Consider the following 22,218-nt stretch of genomic DNA (forward strand, 5'->3'; position numbering starts at 1 on the left):
ACGAAAAGCTTTAAAACTCCCTCTTCTATTATATTGTAACCATTAAGCCATGCCCACGTTGCGGTTCCACTCGAACACTAAGGGCCTGTCGTAGCTTGTTAGTTCTCAAAGAGCATTATTGCGGTGTACTTGGTTATCCCACACACAGCAAGAATTAACACATATACGCGGTGCAACAGCAACAACATTTGCCCAGGAAAATGCACTTCCCCGTGAAGGGTTGGGCCTGTTGTTGCAAGTGAAAGTTCTCGCGAGAGAGTGAGAGAGAGAGAGAGATAGAGAGATGAAAAACTACTATCATCGACACGTCGTAAAACATCGACAAAAGCCCGTAAAGCACTTATCCAATGATGGTAGGTCGTAAAAAAAATACACGTAGTACCGTGAAACCCAATCCAAACAGGGGGTTGAAAGGAAGTGTGGATAGTTTTACGATCGAACGCTTTTAAACGAGCTCTGGCACGAGTTGAGTAGAAGGGAAGGAGTGTGGTTCGCTCTTTTTTCTGCATAGAACCTCACATACTCTCGCTCATAGTTTTAGAATGTTCCAACGAAGTTGTAAAGCGTTTGAAAAGGAAAAGTGTGAGCTGTGAGTAAAGAGGGTTAAAAAAAGACTCTACAAATATGTTTGCGGTACATTTCTTTGCATAAAAAGAGTCATATCTCAACACAAACGCCCCGACGACGGTGTGAAGTCTACAGGGGAGGAAATTGTTCGAGCAATGTTTGGCCATGTCCGGCCGGATAGGGAGAAGAAATTAATAGCATAATTATATTCTGCTCTTACACTGCACTGCTTGCCAGTAAGCGTTCCTCATCCGTCACGGCGACAGTTGGCTTCATTAGGCACAATTAATCGTACCGCAAGAAACGTGCCTAGCAGCGAGATTGGTCACGATGGTCCCCCAAGAATCCCATCATCATCATCATGATCGTCATCTTCGTGGTCAGCTTTATCGCTATTACCTTTGCTTGCCGGCTAGGGCAGGAAAATATTTATTTTTGAGAGGTAAAAGTTCCACCAGCTCTCTTCGTTGGCTCGAGGGCGACATCGGGGTTCTGGTTGACCATCCGGCGGCGGCTGGCGGGCAAAAATGGGTGGGCAAAAAATGATTCTTATTTTTCACCCAGAACTTGGCACTTGGAGACACTTTAGCGCGAAGAAAGTAACAAACGAGCTATTTGTTCGTTTGTTCTGTTTTGATGAATTGCGAAAGAAGAAGGTTCACGCAAACAGACACGCTTGGTGGCCTTTTAAAAAAACCTAGACTGGAGCAAAATTTGTTTTACGCATTTTTTTGTTGGTTTCTTTTAATCCGACAGTATTTTTGTGCGCGTGTCATAATATGTTTTGGTTTTAGATGCCTTGCATTATTTAGATCAAACCAATGGTTCTTAAAAGCTTCAAGTTGTCTTTACTATTTACAGCATCCAATAAAACGTGAATTTGACCAATTTTTATGGCTTAGAAAAAGGTTCGCAGAATAAAAAACGAAAAACGATGCAACGACGCTATTCGTGCGCGTTTGATGTGTTTGATTTGATTAGGCACTTAGCATTGGAGGATATGGGGCTCAATCTCATCCCGATTGAATGCTTCTGTGCCACCCAGGTGCTTTACAAGGTGTTTGGAGAGATAAAACTGTTGAAATTGCACATAGGGTCCATGACTGTGAGGGTTATTTTTGTGTGATTTTAAAGATAACCCTTACATTTAAATGACACATGATCTGACCCTTCTTAAATGGAATGTCGAAAAACGCGAATCTTTTAAAAAAAAGATTTGATATCAGGCAATAAAGTCGAAGCCGTTCCTTCTGAACACAAAAACAGAATTTATATTCCACCAAAGAAGAAATTTGTTTCATGCTGGAGAAGGAAATGGTTAAAACCCTCTTTCCAACTTAAACATGTTCGTAAAAATATTGATTGCATTGCTATTGTTCAGCTACAATTTCTGTACTACACGAATATCAATTGACATCTCTGGCAAAATTGAATCTTTACTAGCATGTCTCTCCTATTCATGATGCTTTAAAACCTTCAGTAAAAACCTCGACAAGGGTCAAAAACATTGCCCCCAATGTACCATTAAACAGCTTTTTTCTCAATTGAATCCCCATTTTAAAAGCTAAAAAAAAAATCACCAACCTTGAACGGGTCAAAGTTAAAAGCTGTTAAAAGTTTTCCCCTTCTCCCGTTTTGTGCCATCCAGACGCGTGTTTGATGCAAAGTTGCAGCTTCCGAAACGACGGCGCCAGATTGAACCAGCGATTACAGGGCCACGGGTGTATAAAGAGAGTGCAAATCGTTACCCTGTTTCGTTGAACCTTGACATAAATACAGCCTCGGCAGTGTCCACGGCTACGCCATGGCTCAGGTAGTACGGCCGTACGGCACGAGACACTGCTGGGAATGCATTTTAATAGGCCCGTGTGCACGGGTGCAGGCTTTAATGTAGCTGGCTGTTGAGTCGGTTTTGTTGTGGTGGATTTACCTTGATTCTAGCTGACCTGCTAGATGGGACAAACCTGGCAAACGAGTCCGGCAACGAGTTGTATTTTTTGAATGAATCTGGGAAAAATATTATTTTTACCTAACTCAAATTTTACCTCCCAACAGGTCTAAACATAACAAGACATATAGCTAGGTACAATAACATATTTTTGCTATTTTATTGTCCTAAAAAGAGAGCAAATCGAATAGATGAGATCATATACCTTTATACCTGTCGCCATTACAGCTATTCTGTGCCATTTGAAACATAACTAGTCAAAGTATGTACCATGACAAGTAGCTCACAATACGACAAATTAGTTAAAAAAACTCCATTAATCAGTACAGATTTTATAAACATTTCCTCACAGCCATTAACGTTCAAACGTCCCGCCTGGCAATGCAAAGCTACATAGTGTTACAAGATTATTGAAAACAAAAAGAGCACCACGAACACAACACACCCACCCACTCGTTGCTTGCTCCTTTAAACCGTACAACGGATCTACGATGGTACCACCACCATTATCTACTTTGTGTAATTTGGACCGGCAATTGTGCCTTTGTGCCTTAATAAGCGTCATGGGATGAGGAGCTTACTGCAACAGTGGATGATGTTTAATAGAACGCCGGCATTATCTGCATAGTGGTACAAATTAACCCGTTTTGAATCTTAGTTTATGGATCGCTGCCTATTACTCTTATAGTAGTCTGCAAAACGCCTAAATTTATGCAAAAGAATTTTTTTAAGCGAATACACCATTTGCTCCACAAAAGCCGTGCAACGCCCTAAAGTAGGCAAAATATCATATAAATAATTATTCGTATTTTTTATATTTTGATTATTGTTATTGTTCTTTCTGAATAAATAAAAACATTTACAAGACTGCGCAATATTTTAATAATGTTTAAAATTGATTTAATTGTCTTTATTTAAACCTGGAGAACAATAATTTAGCAACCAAAAAATATAATAAACTTTGCATACTTTTAGGCGTCCATTATATTCGTGTATCTGTGGATTGAGAATTGAGAGAAAACAAGTTTCAACTATATTTGTTAAAATTTTACACTGCATCTGCAACGACTTTGCAATATATTTGTACATTATAATCATTTGAAACATCCTCTCTTAAGGATATGTTATTTTGTGCTTTATTGACCTTGCTTAAATAGTCCACTCTTAAAGGCATTCATTTAAACATGAACAAGCATATTGAAATGCTTGTACCATAAAACCAATTCAATTTTGTCCAAATATCCCTCAACTCCTTGAATACAATTGTTGCATAGTGCTCGACAGACGGCACAAGCGTACCACTGCGTATGCAGCAGCATTGTTCTCATTCTCGTTCTCGTTTGTCACGACCCTCGCTTTGTCGTTCCGTACCCGGTTCGTCCAGCTCGCAGCACACTGCACGTCTCCTACACGCGAAGCGTGGGAAAAGACGAATCCGGCATGGTTCCGGCAACCCATTCCTTTCGGATCCCAGCGTTAGCCAACATTGCGTTCTGCACCTTCTGCATCCGGTGCACTTTCGCTCGGAACCGGACACCGTACCAATGTCGTTTCAAACCCACGCGAGGACTCGCTCTCTCTCTCACACACACACACACACAGACACTCACACACACACATATACCGTGTTTGTGAGCTGGCCCGGGCGCACCGGATCCGGACGCATAAATCATGACACTGGGCGCATAAACGTGAGCCATGCTAAAGGTCAACAGAGATCGTGGCTTTTCCACCGCCATGGATTGTCTGGGGCTGGGATGGAAGACTAGGGGAGGGGGGGTCGTGCACATTCCGACGTTCGACACGTCTGCGCTTCGGCAGCCAAAAGGGTTTGGGCGTTTGAAGAGCAGCGTGTTGCACGGATTAAGGTTACCCCGCGTCGTCTACTGGTGCAGCCGTGAACCGCCAAACCACGAGCACGCGAGATCGGCAGCATTGTGATCATTTACCGGGAAGTGCATGGTAAATTATTTCCCATAAAACTTTCCCTACCACGGTACGGTTCAACCCGGTCGGGTGCATTACTTCAGTATCAAATAATTGCCTTTTCGGATGGTAATGAAGATAATGGTACGACCCTTCGCAGTGATTAGCTTGGCTGTTCGCCCTCGCCCAGGTCGGCCCACCGTTCCGACGGCGAGCACGGAGCGCTCGACGGGTGTGTTAATGTGCTTCCTAATATTTTTACCCAGTTCCGGTTCGGTTTTTGAGGGACTGTGGGGTGAGAGAGGGGCTTGCAGTTCGACAAAATTATCCCAAAAACAAGCCACGAAAGCCGTGAGAGGGGGCAAGTTTGGATGAGTTTGTTCCTTTAATAAGAGAGCACGCCAGTGGTGGAGGGGGCATGGGGCATGATGGGGGAGGAGATAGTAAAGCGGCCTTGTTAGTGTTGGAGTTTATCATAATCGCAATCGCTGGCGCTTGCATGCAGCTGCTACTTCTGGGCTGGTTGCTGGTCCGTCACGAGCACGACCAGTTTGCGCTCATTGCATATTCATTCGGCTGTTCAGCAGCAGTTGTGCTTTAGATTGTTTTTAAGAAATTCTACACGTTTTCTTTAGTACCATCACCACGCCAGAGGGCAACCCTTTTTTGTGTCCTGTTGCTAACAATACCGAGAGGCAGGAAATAAAACCAGATGAACAATTTAGATGCGACCACCGACACCTGTACTGCGGCTGGACAGCACTGCCTTACTGCGCACAGGTTTGCCTGTACAACAAACCAATTTGCTGTCGCTTGATTGCTACAACATCATCATCGTCGTCGTCCTCCTCGGCTGGTGGAGCTAAGCGCCATCATTATGCCGATGGTGTTGCCATCCAGCCATCAAGCCTTACCTTGGCTGTGATTCAAACGGGCTTTTGAATAAGATTTCTATTCCCTGCTCTCGTCCTATTGACAACAAGTTATCGGGGATTGTGTGAGGGGATTGCGTTGTTTTCTTTTGAGGGACGCCTGCGAAACACCGGGATAAGCATAAGCCTTAAGAAAACATTGCTTTCGCCCATGATCAACCACCGCTTCTCGTTGCGTTGCGGGGAAAAAGGGAAACTTTCTTTCCTTACTTCCACGTGCGCGCTCTCTGTCTCTCTGTGTAGAGTGCTCAAACTCTCAGCTCAAGGACGAAAAACAAGTCACCGAAAGTCACCGCAGTCAGCCGACGAGGGAGATCCCTTCTTGCGACGACACCCACTCGACCGGGGTGTGCCCCAACGAGCACACGGCAAAGCACAAACACAAAAAGCCCGAGTGTCAGACGGAGGCGCGCATAAAATGAATTAATTTGAATGAATTTTTCACACTCTCCATCCTTATTTGCGTGGTTGGTGTCTACACCGCCCGGGCGCTGTGGCCTGCGGCGCATGCAATGCAACGAAACGGTCGCGGACGAAAAAAATAAAAATGAAAGCATCAAACTTATGTTGCATTGCATGATGGGAATTTGTTGTATGTTTTTTTTTGTTTGACTATTTCTTTTTTGTTATCATTTTCTTTTCTTCTCTTTCGTGCTTCTGTTGGCGTTGGTGACCTGCTTCCGCTCGGTTTGCAAGCCAAGTAGTGCATCAACTAAACCGGGTGAATTTGCCAAGGTCAGCGCGCTGGGAGAGCGAAAAAGTGTGTCTGCTGCACGCAAGCTTTACCGTTTTATATAGAACTGCTCCATTTCACAGTGTTTAAAACGGTTTGAACTGAAGTTTGAAGCCGAACGGAGTAAAGTGCAGCCGAAGTAGTTGTCCTACATTTAAGGAACAGGCGTTGAAGGCGTGAAATTAATCTCTTAGATTTTGTTCTTCGGAATGTTCAATTTACTATAAATATATTTTGGACTTCATGTAATCAATGCTAAAGAATCTTTAACATTTTACAAACAATCGTTTTCAGAATACTTTTACATCTTCGTCAGTTTTTCTTTTACGCCTGAATGTATGCAATATGTTTTTTATTCAATTCTGTGTGCTAAATGCATGAATTTAAAATTATTTTACTACATAATAATGCTCATGTTAAATGGTGCTCCGTGATAAACCATCCGATATGCGTGATATTAGTGGGAAATAAAGAAAATCTTGTATTTGCATACTTTTAGGCGTAATGTAATGTAATGAGATATCAATCGTTACGCATGTTTTATGCATCCGTTCTGCTTGTTTCATTTAAGCCCCATAATACTCCTACAAAAATGGGATCTCTTCAACTTCAAATCTCTTTATCATCAATGCTTCAAGCCTCATAAAAGTTCTATGTTTTCGTTAGAGTGCTTCTTTTACTCAAATTTGACTTCACGGTGAAATCCTTACTATACTGTACTCAACGGTAAAATTATGCTTTACCATTGCATAACATTTCCATCTAAACGAAACACCAATCACAGACAAATTGCTTTCCTTTGCAGAAGAGCATTGCTCAGCGTTTCAACGAACGATTTAATTTTATACCGTTAACCCAAAAACGCTAAGCGCTTCCGTAGAAAACACCTACATGCGTAATGCTACCATTTCCCAATTTCTCATTTCCTCCCCGTTGTGTTCCCTTTTCTTAGTAAAAGTCACGTTTGCCAGTACGGTATGCGCACAAGAACAATAAAACATGATTTCATTGTTGAACCGTGTGGCACGTGAAATTCTCGATAAATCCTACACGACACCGGAATCACCCCCACAGTCACATCCATTTCCATCCCCTCTCCCCCCTCCTATATTCCTAATTCCCTGACTAAGGGGGGTTTGTTTTTCCGTTTCATCGCATAACGCAAAAAAAAATCTCATAAACATTTTTCATTTCTTCACTCACTTTGCAACTCACCGTACACCGCAGCGGCTCATCCAGCACAACAGCTCGGAATGTATTCCACCGCACGGGGCATTGTCGGAGAATGATTGGCGTTGTCTTCGGCTTCTGAGCGGCATACGGAGCAATATACTGGGCCGCATTCTAACATTTCTACACTGCCTAGATTGAGCCAATCTAGTGGTATGAAACAATGGGGGGAGGGGGGGCGGCTGGCAGGCCATTGAAATTCCAACCCAATGGGAAGCCATTTCTTTTCGGTTCGCTTGTGATGCCTGATGCCAACCAAATAGATAAAAATATGACAAATCATATGATTTTACTTGTTCATTTTCATGGCAAATTGGCATTCGTTGACTAAACGAAGTTAAAAAAGTGTTGTTCGATGAAATGTGTAATGTTATTGAAGCTTAATGAGTATTTGAAGTTGGAAAAATTCACGAAAATTTAAATATAGCGGTCTTTTAATTCTAATTTTCCTCAAATTTTCATCAATCGAAAAGCAATGAGTAGACAAGACGGTGAAAATTAATTGCTTTTCATCTTGGTAATAATTACTAGCCCATAGGATTGAATCGCAAACATTATTGATTACACAATAGCAAAAATGTCAAAAGGTTTAGAATAATTTCAACGAAAAGTAACAATTCCTACGAAATTTTCATTCACAATAATTCAATTTTCATAATAATGTTCTTTAATTTAATACACGTAACAGGGTTTTAATCGCAGGAGTTCTATCCAAAATATCAGAAACTAACCCTTCTGCGTGCCGTGATACATCTTGTTGCCATGTGCTTTTGCTAAGCAACGCACGGTACACGATGCTTCTTGAACATTTTCACGCACCAAGGGTTATGGACGATTGCTAAGCAACGGATAGGATTTTTCACGCAAAGCACATTTTCACAGCGGTTTGAGCAGTGGAGTAAATTTTCTTGTCCGCGTGGGAATGGTAAAGACATTGAAAAAAGAAAAAAATAATGTAAGAACACAAAATCACACCACGCGCAGCGAAAAACAAAACCCTGCCAAACAAGGGTACAAAAATACCCCAAAAAAACCGGGAGCGGAAAAACAGTTTAGAAAGCGGAGAAGCCAACACCAAAACACAGGGACACAAAACCGGAAAATGAGACCCTCCCTGCCACACGCCTTGCATGCCGTCACGTTCGATGGTATCGTTCAATTTCTTCTTCTCCTGTCCCCTTGCATCGTTTGACTTTTGCTTATTGCCAGCCTGTTTGAAAGTTTTACAGCCAGTTGGCAAATTTCGGAGGTTTCAATTCGTCTCGCTGGCAGAGCTTGAAGGCACAGCACAGCAAGAACAGACCACCACTTCCACCCGGGGTGGGCACGTGCCGGGAGTGCCAGGGCCCGGCCGAGCACCGAACGAATAAAGAACCGGATGCGCAAAGAAAAAGTGTGAAAGTTCTATACAAAACTCTTCTTCGGTTTCGGGGGCTTTTTTTGCTCTCTCCAGTGATTTCCTTTTTTGTTTCTCTGTGTGCGTGTGCACATTCGATTTGGCTATGACACTTTTTTGAATAGAGGGAATAAGCGGGAGCAAAGTGGGTGGGTGCGGTGGCGCTTAGGAACTCATTTTCAATTTTCAAAGTATTTTGATGAACTGTTTTGAAGTGGAACGGGAGAGTGCGAGACAGAGTGGGGCTAAGAAAAAAAAAACTTGAGCAAACAAGCGAACAAACCCAGCAAAGTTTAACTGAAGCTTGTATGGATGTGCAAAAAATTAATAAAAGTACTGAAAAAGTACCTTAAAGAATAACGAAAGCACAATTAGTGTCATAAGATTAGAAGTACAAACAATATAATATTAAATTTAACAAAAAAGAAAAAGAAAGTCAAATAAAGTATGAAAAGAGTAGCTTTAAGAGTGCCACAAACAAAAACCCAAGCAACGAACCTCTTTAAATCTGATAATTGCACTAAAAACCTACGACCGATCGTTTCCTTTCAATCTTACAGCAGGACCTCCCCACCACCAAAATGCAGGTGGTAAATATTCGTCCTGAAACGTTTATGATCACGACTTCTTCTATGTCTTCACCTCGTTTTACCCTCTACTCCCCCAGCACACAACAGAAGGACAGCTTCCGGTGTACACATACACACACACACACACACCCACATGTATGTGCATGTATCCGGTTGAATGCATTGTAAACTTTTGATTACATTTGAGATTAGCAATAAACTTACCGAGCGACGCAGCAATACACTGCACTAGCCGGTCGCCATGCCCCGGAAGCTTGCCAGAAGTAATTAAGTCGATCGAGGCAGCACACCCGGCAGAAGCTCCCGATGCTAAGATGGTCCCGGAAACCCTCGGGTCTCCGGTGTCTGGGGCCTCCGGTGCAGTAACAGGGGTGACGTATCACCTTAAGGCGGCGGGAAGGACCAGCTATCGGATGGCCCCGTGCGGTGTGTAATTAGAGCCGTAAATCTTAAAACATTTAACGCTCATTCTCACTCGCCCTGTCTCTGTCTCGGTCTACTGCGAGTGCAAGCATCTCTTCTTCATAGCGAAACCGTGGTCGTGTTTCCCAAAAGTGTCCTTAAGGACAAACAAATCGAGAAATCGAGCCCCATCTTCGATGGAGGGGCGAGTTTCTTTACTGTGCTTCTTTTCTTGCCCCGGCCGAGCACTTTGGACCAGTTTTGTGGCAAATCGGATTTCCTCGAAAGGTTCTGAAACGTTCGTACAGCAGGGAAATGGAACACGACAGGGAGATGGCTACAGCTCTCTGTCATGGTAAATTCAAGGCAGCTCCGGCAGCCAAACTGATGCCTGTAAATATTGACATTACAGCGGAATCGGGAAAATCACCATCGATGGTCGGAGTGAAGTGACAGTGTCAGAAGGATAAATCGTTGGGGCCGAGTCGAGAATTCCCAAAGCTATTTGGCAAATATTTTAATTTGTCTTACTTGCCGACCTGAGCCCTGACCTCCACCTCCAAGGGGCCGGGGGTCAGACTTTTCGGTGGAATGCGAAAGACGTATTCTGGCTGGCTGGCTGGCTGGCTGGCTGGCTGGTGTGTGCGATGATCCCCGACGGCGGCGGTGGTGGTGTGAGATGATGAAAACGTTCGTGTTTATTACACCGGAGTTGTATTTCTTCTCGCAGTTTTCGTAAACCCTCCTTCCCCTTGGGCTGTTACAGGATGATATAATTTTACAATTCTCCAGTAGTTGGTAAACTGCCCCCGGGGTGGATCGGTGGCAGTTGCTATGATTAACTCTTGCACGGGTGAACCTGAACGAACGAACGAATTCGGGTTGGCTTATTACGTTGCAAGTGTTTAAAGACGGTCTGTTTGATTTGCGTGACAGTACAGGTGTGGTTACAGGCTAGTGGAGAGCTGTTGTGCGTTTGACCGTTCGGTAGATGTGGACGCTTTAATGTGAATTAATTCGTTTAAAGGGTGGTTTGTTGACTGAGCCTAAAAAGTGATTGAAGTCAAAACAAGTGTTTGTCCATTAAATCCATTAGTGACAACACAAGTTGTGTGGAGTTATATAGTTACGTACACAGCTTGATAATCTTTTAAAGATACTATGAAATGTTCACTATGTCACACGCATTGCATACCTTAAGGCACTTGATGGCCTAGCTGGGGCGGAGCTGCGCAGCTCCATTTACCCAAAACAATGTCATGTGATAATTTATCAACAAATATGAACTGTTATTATACATTCGTATTCGTTTGAGCTCATGGGAGAAAAGCAATGTTACATCAAATTGCATACCTTCAGGCTCTTCCAACTTAAAGCTCAAATGAGCTGAAAGCCAACCAAATGTTAATATGCTCATCTTGAATATTTTTTTAAAATGAATTCAATAACTTTAAATTTAACTTTTCACAATGTTTAAGATTTAAATCCTTCCCAAGTTCAAGTTCGTTTAACCACTTGCCTAACGTATATCCTGCACCGTTTCTTTGCTAGCTTCTTTCAACGGTTTTGCTTTATGACTGTCCTTCGCAACCGTTTCGGATTGTCACAAAAAAAGCACACACACACACACACACACACACACACACACACACACACACACACACACACACACACAACCTTTCTACAAAGCACGACCGTTTAACGATCCCCGCAAAGAGAATTATCATCCGGGCGGACACCAAAGCGACCAATGTCTCGCTGCGTTTCGGAGGAGCAAATGTCCTTCGCAAAAGGTTTCGAGCTGTACTGTGCTGTAATGTTTACTGCCAGCGTGGCACTTTGCTCTCCTGCATTGGGTGCGAAATCGTGGTCAGCCTGTCAGACTGCGCCACCGTTGACAGGAAGTGGGAGGGAATATTTAAATAAACTTAAAGTTTTATTTACCTAACACCGAGTCCGGGTGGCTTACACAGTGCCGAGACTGCACAAAGGAAGGAGGTTGCGGGAAGCAGGAAAGCTGCAAAACACTTACAAACAACGCACCCAAGAACCTGCCTGCGTTGAGATGAAGCATCAAGAAGGAAAGTGTATGAAATCGCGCTGGTTTAACCTCTAGAGGTAGAACTGAAATGGCTACCACACAATGATTCATTATGGTGGCGAATAGACTAAATATACAACGGTTCCGGAGCAACGGACTGTGTTTAATACTGTTGCAGGGATCAGGGTGGGTGTGGATTACCAAAGCATCTTCAGCTCGGGGTACGAGCATTGGTTGCTAATTACAAAAAGGCGAAGGGTAGAACTGTGTTGCTCCGGGAACCAGAGACTGTAAGCAGAGCAATTGTGATAGCTGTTCCTCGGTCGCTTGCTCGTTTTAAGGATGGTCATCTGTTGGTTTCTAATTCTTTGTTTTGAAAATGAGTTTTCGTGGATTATTTTGAATGGAGAAATTGATAAGAAACCCGAGAGAAACTCGCTTTCGCATGCCCTTGAAGGTGTAAAGCGATGTAATTTGTTAAAACAGCATCCAAATAATGTAGCAAAAATGTTCACTGAGCACAATTTTATTGTAAAATATACAAGTATATAAAAGAGTTATTTTGCGAAAGAATACATTCAATTCATTTAGGCAAAACAACCGGTCCGGTGTTAAAATCCAGCATATAAAAATATGTGCAGCTTCACATCATAAACGTCCTACAAGAATGAAAAGTTTAAATAAAAACTTAACAATTAACAAGGTCTGATTTGCCTCTTTTAATTAGAAACTAACAACTAATTGTAATATCTAACATCAAAAGGTTTTATATTGATACTTGCTTTGCGAAGCTATTAGCATCAATTTTGCATATCTTTAGGCGCTTTGAGTCGAAGTCGAAAACAATCTGTACTGCACACCTCTCATTATACTATATTCATTATAAATATGAAGTAGTGGTGCAAAATAAAATAAACAGTTTATTATAGCACATGCTTTAGCTACAATTAAGCAGTGATGCACAACAATTTCTTCTATTAGATAATAATTCCAAAAAAGCACAAAGCACCAGGCTGCTCCATCGAGTTCGTATTGCGCTCGCAACAAATTCAATACGCAAATACTTCGAAATGAAATTGTCCATACCGCGAACCATTCACCTTATCCTTTTCGCACGCACTTTGGCGCTTCGATCTGACCGGAATTTAATCAAACAAAATGAAGATGTCAAAAAAGGCCCCGCGCGTCCGTTTAGCGATTTAATTAACTCTTGCGATTAACGCTTCAATCACAGAGAGAGAGAGAGAATGTTCCGTGCAACGTTCTTAGCATTGCGCTCCGTCTCCCTTCCGTCCCCGTTTCTATCCAAGGGCGTACGGCGTCATGGCGTTTTCGTTAATGAACCCATCGTGACCGTTGTCCCCAGAAACGAGCCACAAACACCGTCACCGGTTGCCTGCCCCGCAGCTCCGGCATACAGCAAACCCGAAAGGGAAAGGCTGGCGCTAACATTCTTGTGACAGGAGAGGAAAAACTTTTTTCGCTCCTTCCAGCAATGAACGCCAAGCGAAAAACGGCAGATTAAATACTCTTTTCCTTTCACTCTTTCACGGATGCTGTGCTATACTTTGGAAACTTTCTTTTTTTTGTGTGGTTGCTGTTGGTAGAGAATTGACTACGCTGCTAAGAAATGCCAAACACAGTTCAAAAGAAAGCGGAATGGACGATTAAATAAAAATCAACTCGTTTGCGTGCCTGCTTTTCCCCCTTAGTGATCTTGTTGCTGGAAGTTTAGTAGAGCTGTGCCGGGAACGCGGTTAGTGTTTTCTCATGTCGGAAGCAAACACAGAGAGTCACACATTTTGGACAAGATTAAACAAACACCAAACGGCCCGGCCCGGCCACATACGCTTCAATCACAATTACAACTTCTTCCTGCACGATTCCGCTTCCGGGGGGTATGGTCGTACCTAGAACAGGCGTCCCCATACCCTTTCTGCTGCCGAAACACATAATTGTGTAACGCACCACCTCCGACCGGTGGAGTTTCCGGCTACCGACGTCATCAACCCTATCGGTATCGGTGCGGAGGCGCGGGTGGGATGCGAAAATTATCGCCATAATCTCGCATCGTCGTCGTCGTCGAACGTCGTCAATATTTTGACGATCACCGTTAGTAACACACCGTCGTCACCGGAGGAAGGTCACCAGTATGGGGGGAGGAGGAAAGCAATAGAATCCATCCCCGTGGCAGGTCGGAATCGATAGAATGGCGGAGGGATGTGAGCGGAAGCCAAAGCCGAGAAATGTCTTAATGAAACATAATTCACGCATTGGATCCTGCTGCTGCTGCTGTTCGAGCTGGTAGACTCGGTTTGCCGCCCCGCTCGCAAGCAAAGAACGGGCAGCAACAGGCTTGACTCGCCATGCTTTTCCGGCGCTCCTGCTTCCCCTTACCGGTCGGTTGACAGAATATTGATAAAGTCAACAGCAATCTGTTGTTTATACATGCGACTTTCGTACTAACTAGCCGGTCGGCGAAGCGAAAACGGGGGCGTCCGTCCATTAAGCGGGCGTAGCGACCGGGTGAAAGAAGCATATGCTGGAGCCACCCGAACAGAGCCAGCGACAGCGGTGTGTATGCGAAAGAGGGAAAGATTACTACAACAACAACAACGACAGCCAAAATGGGGGAACACACACCACGACACCAACGACGACGACGACGACGACGACGAAATAAATGAACACTTTCCGCTGACGTTCTGATGCTTGTTGCCATGGTGGCGACACTTTGCCGGCTTGCTGAGATTTATTTTCGTTCATCAGGTTAAATCGATCCCTCCTTTCCCTCCATCCCAACCATTTTTTCCTTTCCGGCATCGGCCGCATCGATCGAAAAATTATCACCCAAATGCTATTCCGATCGATTCCGTCCAAAAGCAAGAATCTTGTGTGTGCGAGAATCGGCCCCGAGGAACCGAAACACCGCGAACCGGGCGCGAAGATGACGTTGACGTTGACGTAGACGCTACAGTTGGTAGCGGCGATGGTGAGGAGAGCGATGTTGCATTTTCTAATCTTTCTATCTATCTATCTATCTATCTATCTACCCACCGGCTGGAGACAGACGACTGCGCCCGAGTGCCAGTCTAGAGCCGGCGGCTAATGTATGCAAATTGTTTTCTCACTCATGGCGACAATCCAATCAACGCGGCAGGCGTTGATTTAAACGCGCGCGCGTCGGACAGCGTGCGCTTTCGTCACGCAGCATCGCTGCACGCTTGATAATTATCAGAAGGCGCGCGAGGGTGAAAGCTCTGCCAGTGTATTTGTTGCTTATTTTAAGCTCACAGTGTAGAGGGAGTTTATTTTTACAATTTTAATGTGATTTGTTGTACAAAAATAAGCGGCTGGGTGGGATTTAATGAGCTGAAGTGGAATGATTGTGAAATTGTGCATGAATAGAAAGGTTAAATGTTCATCGTTCTTATCATTTTCGATGCATGATGCAGATTAGGCATGTGTAAAATGAACGAGAATCGCACCGTTCAAACAGTTCGGTAAAGTGCACGAACGAACGAGATTCTTAACAAAAAGAACGACCAGGACTTTTGGAAGAAACTGACTACACCGAACGCGTTCAGTGTTCGACGGCACACATAAATGTCGTAATGAAACGTGCAAAATCATATTGCTTTCTCGCTCTTTCTCGCACCATGCGAACGGGTCGTCAGAGTTCAAAATGTACCCTGTTGGTGTTGAAATCGTACCCATTCAACTCAATTCCTCGAACGCCGTCGAATTTGTCCAGCAGTGTTCGATACGTGTGCTGTTGGTGTGGAAATCGTATCTATACGACTGAATTCATCGAACGCGTTCGAACTAGTGTTGGGAATTTCGTTAAAAAAAAGGAACGGAACGGAACTAGTTCATTTTTCAAAAAGAACGGAACGTGAACCTGGGGTGCAAAGGAACCGACTCAAGGCTTAGAAGCAAAACTGTCATCCGGGGGGGGGGGGGGTGGTCCTTGAGACAGGATATGAAAAGGCGTTTCTTAAATCATCATTCTGAAATCACCAAATCCAGATGGTTTCAACCTGATGTCCAGGAAGCTGTACCAGCTGTGCTAATATAAAGCATGCATTAATTATCTAGCTTTTTTTTTTAACTTTTTAGATGCGACGACCATTTTCGGTCAAAGCCTTCCTGTACCACTAATAGGCTTGGCTATCAGTAACTTAAATGCCCATAGCAGGATAATCATCCCAGCGTATGGGGGCACGATCCATTCGAGGCTTTTACCCATGCCGATATTATTGAGTGGTACGAGTTGACGATAGTATCACGAGATTGACTAATTATTTGAATTTCACTTACTATTTAAAACAAATAGTTTTTTTTCTTCACATAAATCGTTTACAACATCACGGCTCTCAAATGGTTGTCGAATGGAACCGAATGCTTCGAATCGAATGGCTAAATATTGGAATCATGCCGAGTGCCAAGATCAAGCGGATATCGTGGCATAAAAAATAAATACATTTTATTTTTCGTTGTTCATAATCGCATATTATAATACATCTCTTCCAACCCGTTCTGCCATATGAGTACAGATTTAAATTTTATAATAATTATTTGTCTGGTTAGGATAAGCTAAGTTATAACAAAAAGTATAATAGATGTTACAAATTGCACCATAACACCAAATAACATTTTTGGTCTCGCTTATCACGATTTTTATAAACGATACGCGACGAAGTGCGATGAATATTCCTGTGAGCATGAGAGAGTGCACAGGCAACACATACTGTGTGCGAGAAAGAGTGAACAGTTATCTTGCATGCAGCAAGCAACAACCGGACAAAGCCGGTTTTTTTAAAGAACGGAACGCACGAACGATAGCACCTTGCTGACAATATTGAACCGGCAAAGACCGGAACGGAGTGAACGGAAAGAACGAATTGAACGGAACGGAATGAACGGAAAGAACGAAATGAACGGAACGGAACGGAATGAACGGAATGAACGGAATGAACGGAAAGAACGGAAAGAACGGAAAGAATGGAAAGAACGGAATGAACGGAACGGAACGATTTTGTATTAAGGATCGGAACGGAACGGCCTACATAAAGAACGGAACTTTTTTACTAGGTTCGGACCGGAACGGCCAACACTAGTTCGAACTGGCTCATTTGTGTTCGATCTGTGTTCTGTTGGTATGTAAATCGTACCTACACAACTGAATTCATCGAACGCGTTCGAACTGATCCGTTAGCGTCCGATCTGTGTTCTGTTGGTGTGTACATCGTACCTACACAACTGAATTCATCGAACGCGTTCGAACTGGCTCATTTGTGTTCGATCTGTGTTCTGTTGGTGTGGAAATTATACCTATACAATTCAATATATCGAGCCCGTTCAAACGGATTAGTCATTGTTCGCGAATGAACTGAACTGAATTGATTGCGCTCATCATGTTGATACATATTTAAGTAGATTTTTTTTTATAGAATCCTTGAGTGTGTATAAGGCATAGGGTACAATATATGCTGGAGACATATTTGCTCGTATTAGTTTTTTAAATGCTAGTTTTGGTCGGTTTTGCGATAGCTTGTGTTGACCAGACAGCAGATGGGCCGAGTGTTTAATGTTTTTAAATTATTATTGTCAACCGCAGAATGAGTACTTCTTTGGCTACAATATACGTCTATGCTGGGTAAATGAAAAAGATTACGAGCGTTCTTTGTGAATAAAAAACCCATGAAAAAAAGAACGAAAGAATCGTCGTCCACGTTCGGTTCTTTTTGGTGAGCGAACTAGTTTGTTCGCGTTCGGTGAAAAGAATCGTTTTGCCCATGCCTAGTGCAGGTGCATTTTCTTTAAAGGAAAAAAAAACGAACGCAGCAGTGTTTTTTGTTAGTCTTGCCCTGGCTAAAAGATATGCAAGATAATGATTGTTTTTAAATTAAGCACAAACATGATTGTTTTTGGATTGAAATCAATGACAAACATGAAATAAAAAATAAATACAAAAAAGCATGCCTCGATAATGCAAAGGAAGAGTGTATTTGCATCTCTTTGCTCATAGGGGTTTACAATTTAATTAAAAAAAAAAATGCTTGCATTCGTTTAAATATTGTCAAAAGTAATTATCAATATTTTTCTTATATACCCAGCACAAATGCTGTTTGAAGAAAAATGGCGTAATTAACCACCCCTAGTGATAAGGCCACAATATGTCCATTTAAATGTAAAATATGTATTTTCCGTTTTTTTCTCTTTCCCATTGCAAAGCCTAAATTTGATTATGCCAGTTTTCTAATTAAATTTCTTTGGAATAGACCAGAAGCCACCAGAATGGTTCGATCTCGCCCCCCCCCCCCTCCCACTTGCTTCTAACCCTATCGTATCCTATCGATAAAATCTGTTAATTTAAAAGTAAAACAAAAGTCCCCGTCGGCGAACAGCAAGAAACGACAGAAAAACCTTCTACACTCGCACACCCCAATCAGTTATTGAACAGAATGTCAACCCCCAGAAAAAAGCCCTAGCAATAGGAAAGCAAATTCATTTAATGCATAATTAATACCAATGGGCTCATGGCCCTTGGGGGAAAAAACGGCACAAAAGGAAAAACCTCAAAAGGAATGTAGACGAATTTTTCGCTTTCTCGCTTTCTACTTTATGGATTGATTTTATGCTTTGTCGCTAATAAACTTCTAGACTTCCTTATTACCACACCAACGTGGTTTCATTTAGCGCCTCGTTTTCGCTGAAAAGAGTGCAATGGCTTGTCGGGGAAAGCTCGAGACTTTTTAGAAATGAAAAAGGAGAAAAAATAAGGCAAGAAGAAAACATTCGCCAAAGTTAATTTTAATTTCTACGTCTTCATACACACCTTTCTGTTTCTGTGTTTTGTCAAGCATTCATTTCGGATTTTTGGTGTTGATTTCCCATTAATGAAACGAACACATGCATCTGCTGATGAAAGAGGGGACCGTGAAAAAATGCTACAAAAACCGGAGGAAGAAATAGAAACACAAAGTTAGAGCCCGTTGAATGTTGGTCAAAAGTGTGAAAGAAAGTCACCATTTTTTCAACCGATTTCATAATTGACTTTTATGCAAACGGAACTCTGCTGACACTGTTTTATGCTAAGAGTTGCGCGTGCATTTGGGTGTATAATTTGAGCGACACGTTGGTGTGGTGGAGGTGAATAAGTTTATCTTTTACCCTCGATTTAGTTGTGTAAAAAAAGGACAGAATGAAATATCAATCAAATGAAATCTAATTAAAACAAATTAATTCTTATGACAGTTTTTGGTTTCGGTAGCAAAAACCAAAGTCACACTTTCTGAACGTCACCGGACGTAGCATCTTTAAGAAATGAATTCTCGACGCGCCTACATTCGCCCATTGATTGGTGTGCGCGGTGTGCCGTCCGCATCGGCAGTGGATTAGATTGTGTTTTACCATTAATCATGCTGCGAGCGGTTGCAAAAAAACAACAACAACGAGGCCGATGGCCTGCCTGCAAACGGCCCAACCCCCCTCCCCCCCCCCCCCCCCCAATCAGTCCCCAATGCAAATAGAAGCGGTTCGTTGCTTTCGCTGCCTTCGCCACTAATCCACTGGCGCCTGCCGGAAGTATCATTTTCCCTTCCCGGCGTCGCTTCAATCAGAAGCATTCACAGGCCAGTGTTCTTGGGGTCACACTTCGTACCACTCACCATACTATACACCCATACCCTCATGAAGCCGGCAAAGACGATGGGGGGTGGGCTGCTTTCTTGGGCTGCTTATCGAAACGAAGCAGAAGTAGAAGTAGAAGTGTGTAATGCATTCACCCAGCTGGAGGGGATCCATTTTTTTTTGCTTGGGGGATGAATATCACCGACACACACAAACACACACGTGCGGACAGAATCCGGCAGAAACGTTTCGGGACGGTTGGCTGAGCTGTTTGCGACATTTTTGCTCCCCTGTTTAACATTGACGGTCACCCATCTTTTCATCAGTGCCAATCGCCAGCCATCCGTCTGGAGACGATGGAGCGAAGAAACAAAACGAATAATAATAATAATAATAATAGCAGCACCAAATCTGTCAAATAACAAAATCCACCCACACTGCCCACCCACTCGAGTGAGTCTCGTGCAACGTATTCAGCGGTGTGGCCGCTGGATGTCGCAAGACATTTTGGACGGCGCGCTTCGGTCGTTCTGGCGGAAAATGCGACGAATAAAAAAAAAACAAAACTGTGGCTAGCCAGGCCCATAATCGATACCATTTATCATTTTGGTTTTTTCTTCTTCTAATTGTCTAAGTGTGTGTGTGTGTGTTTGTTTTTCCTTCGAATATAAGGCTGCGGTCGCTAAGGTGTGTCGTTGGAGCAAATTATGAAATGAAGCTCGATTTCAGCGCAACCAGAAGCAGACGGTAATTGGGTAGAGCTTTTTAAGAATTGGTCATTTCTGTACTGTGGTGTTGATAGGCTAAATCAATCACAGTCCCAGTAGTACCGATTAAAAGAGCTACAAGCAGAGAAGAATGGTAGATTGTAGGAAAAATGTAAACTGTTTTGCTAGAATAAATAAACTCAATTGATGTTCCTAAATTTCACTTTTGATTTACTCCATGAGCCATTTCATTTTCGATTATTTTATAATAAAATTACATATTACGATTTGTGTTTGAAGTTTGTGATTTTTTATATGAAGGAAGTAGTAAATTCTTTGTTTTTTATTTTTGATTTAAGACCAAATAATAAAATCCAAATAATAACCAAAATAATAATAAATTAACTGTGACACTTTGAAATGAAATTGACGACAAAATCAAAATCATCAACACAAGCTCAGACTAATAATGGGCTGAAAAGTTTGGCTGAAATAATAATTCATTATTGAATCTGTGTATTTGTCAGATTTATGCAAATTTTTACCGATTGTAGCTATTAATGCCATGAATTGAAAAATACACACGACGCCAGCTCAGTTGAAATTTTAAATTTCATTCTACTTGCATTCAATTTCTCGCAGCCACAACAATTTTCTTCGTTTCAAAAACGAATGAAGATCAACAAATCCACACAAACCTTCAGCCAAAGCACTTTGTTTTCAATTTTTCCTCGCATAGCAGCAACCAATCACCATCTAAAGCGCATTGGTGCAGCTGATCCACTTACATTGACTGTGGATTTCGTTCCTCTACCTCTTGTTCTAGTCAAGCTTCTAACGAAAAAAAAAAGAAAATAAAAACCCAGACACAAACAAAAACTGGTAGCGGACAACTACTTGTTGAGTTTTTTTTCTTCTTCTCCAATTGCCACGCGATGTAAGCTCAGCTGCTAGACGGCAACCCCCGCGAACCTGAACCGAGTGCTTAATACACGCTCCCCAAACGGCGAGGGTCGACGATTGGATCTGCCACCCCAGTCCCGGCAGACGCATGCAACAGGTGGCCAATGATGATGAAGTTCTGGCATCGATCTGCCCTTTCTGTGCTTGTCTGCCAATTGCGATGGCAAAAGAAGAACGATCGAAAGTGGAACGAAAATCCCCCATAATTGTTCCAAGGGATGCTTTGTGCAAGGACGAATCGTAATCGTTTTTCACTTCATCTGAAGGAAAAATATTTAACCCTTGAGTGACTAGCAAAATCGAATATGTTGTGAGAATTAAAGCTTCATTGTTTTGTCTGTTGATATTGCTACAAGAAAAAAAAAACTTAAATTTCTCACAAATATATTCTAACGAATTATAAAACAAATGTACCTTTCTAGGCACTACCAATTCAAGGGTTATTATAGCTTTTATCCTCCCGTAGCATAAGGGACAAAAATGGATGCTATTCAAAGTATGAGTAAAGATCCGGTGTATGTAGAAGGCAACTCTCAAGGCAAAATCGCAATCACGTCAAAGAATGTGTGTGTATGTCCTGTGTCTAGCCTGCGTTTCCACTGTGTGTGTTTACGTGTGTTTGACGCCACTCACAACAACAGCACAGGCACAGCACGAGCGTGGTCGCAAGCTTGTAAGGAATCCTGCTAGAACATAATGGGCGAATTAAGAATACTTAGGATGCCACAACGAAGCGCAATCCGATTGTGTGGGACGTACACGGTACCCGGCTTTGTGGCAAAATAAAAACCAACTGCATGTGGGATCTTTTGAGATGGATTTGTAAAGCGAAAAAAGAGGAAGAGTGGGTAAGTGAAAGTAGTTTAGTAAAATCGCTTTAAAAGTAGAATTGTTGAGCAAGCAAATTTCTTAATAAAACTTTACAAACTGTTGAAGTTGGGAGAGGGTAAATAATGCAATAACAATACTAATGCAAATGCAAATAAAGAGAACTGTAGAAGTTGTGGGAAGGGTATGCATTTGACAGGACAATCGCATCAGTTGTATTCAGATCGTCATTATGTTTAAGTCAACCTTTGCACTTGATATCACAAACGCGGTACACAAGATCACAATTTCAGTATTGTGGATTCAAGCAAGTATTCAGC

The 22,218-nt window shown here is 42.5% G+C and overlaps 1 protein-coding gene across 4 annotated transcripts in view; it reads right to left on the reverse strand.

Annotated features, from left to right (window-relative positions):
• Positions 1-22,218, reverse strand: part of LOC121596877 (protein dimmed-like) — a 49,695-nt gene that overhangs the window by 11,150 nt on the left and 16,327 nt on the right. Inside the window, exon 2 of one of the 4 annotated variants that reach the window (XM_041922220.1) lies at positions 18,607-18,718. The exons of 2 other annotated variants lie outside the window; for them this stretch is intronic. The gene's annotated coding sequence lies outside the window, so the exon portion shown is untranslated. Of the gene's footprint in view, positions 1-18,606; positions 18,719-22,218 lie in introns of those variants that run through there. One more of the 4 variants, XM_041922222.1, reaches the window with a different exon arrangement.

The sequence above is a fragment of the Anopheles merus genome, chromosome 3R, assembly GCF_017562075.2.
Source record: "Anopheles merus strain MAF chromosome 3R, AmerM5.1, whole genome shotgun sequence".
NCBI classification, from domain to species: Eukaryota; Metazoa; Arthropoda; class Insecta; order Diptera; family Culicidae; genus Anopheles; species Anopheles merus.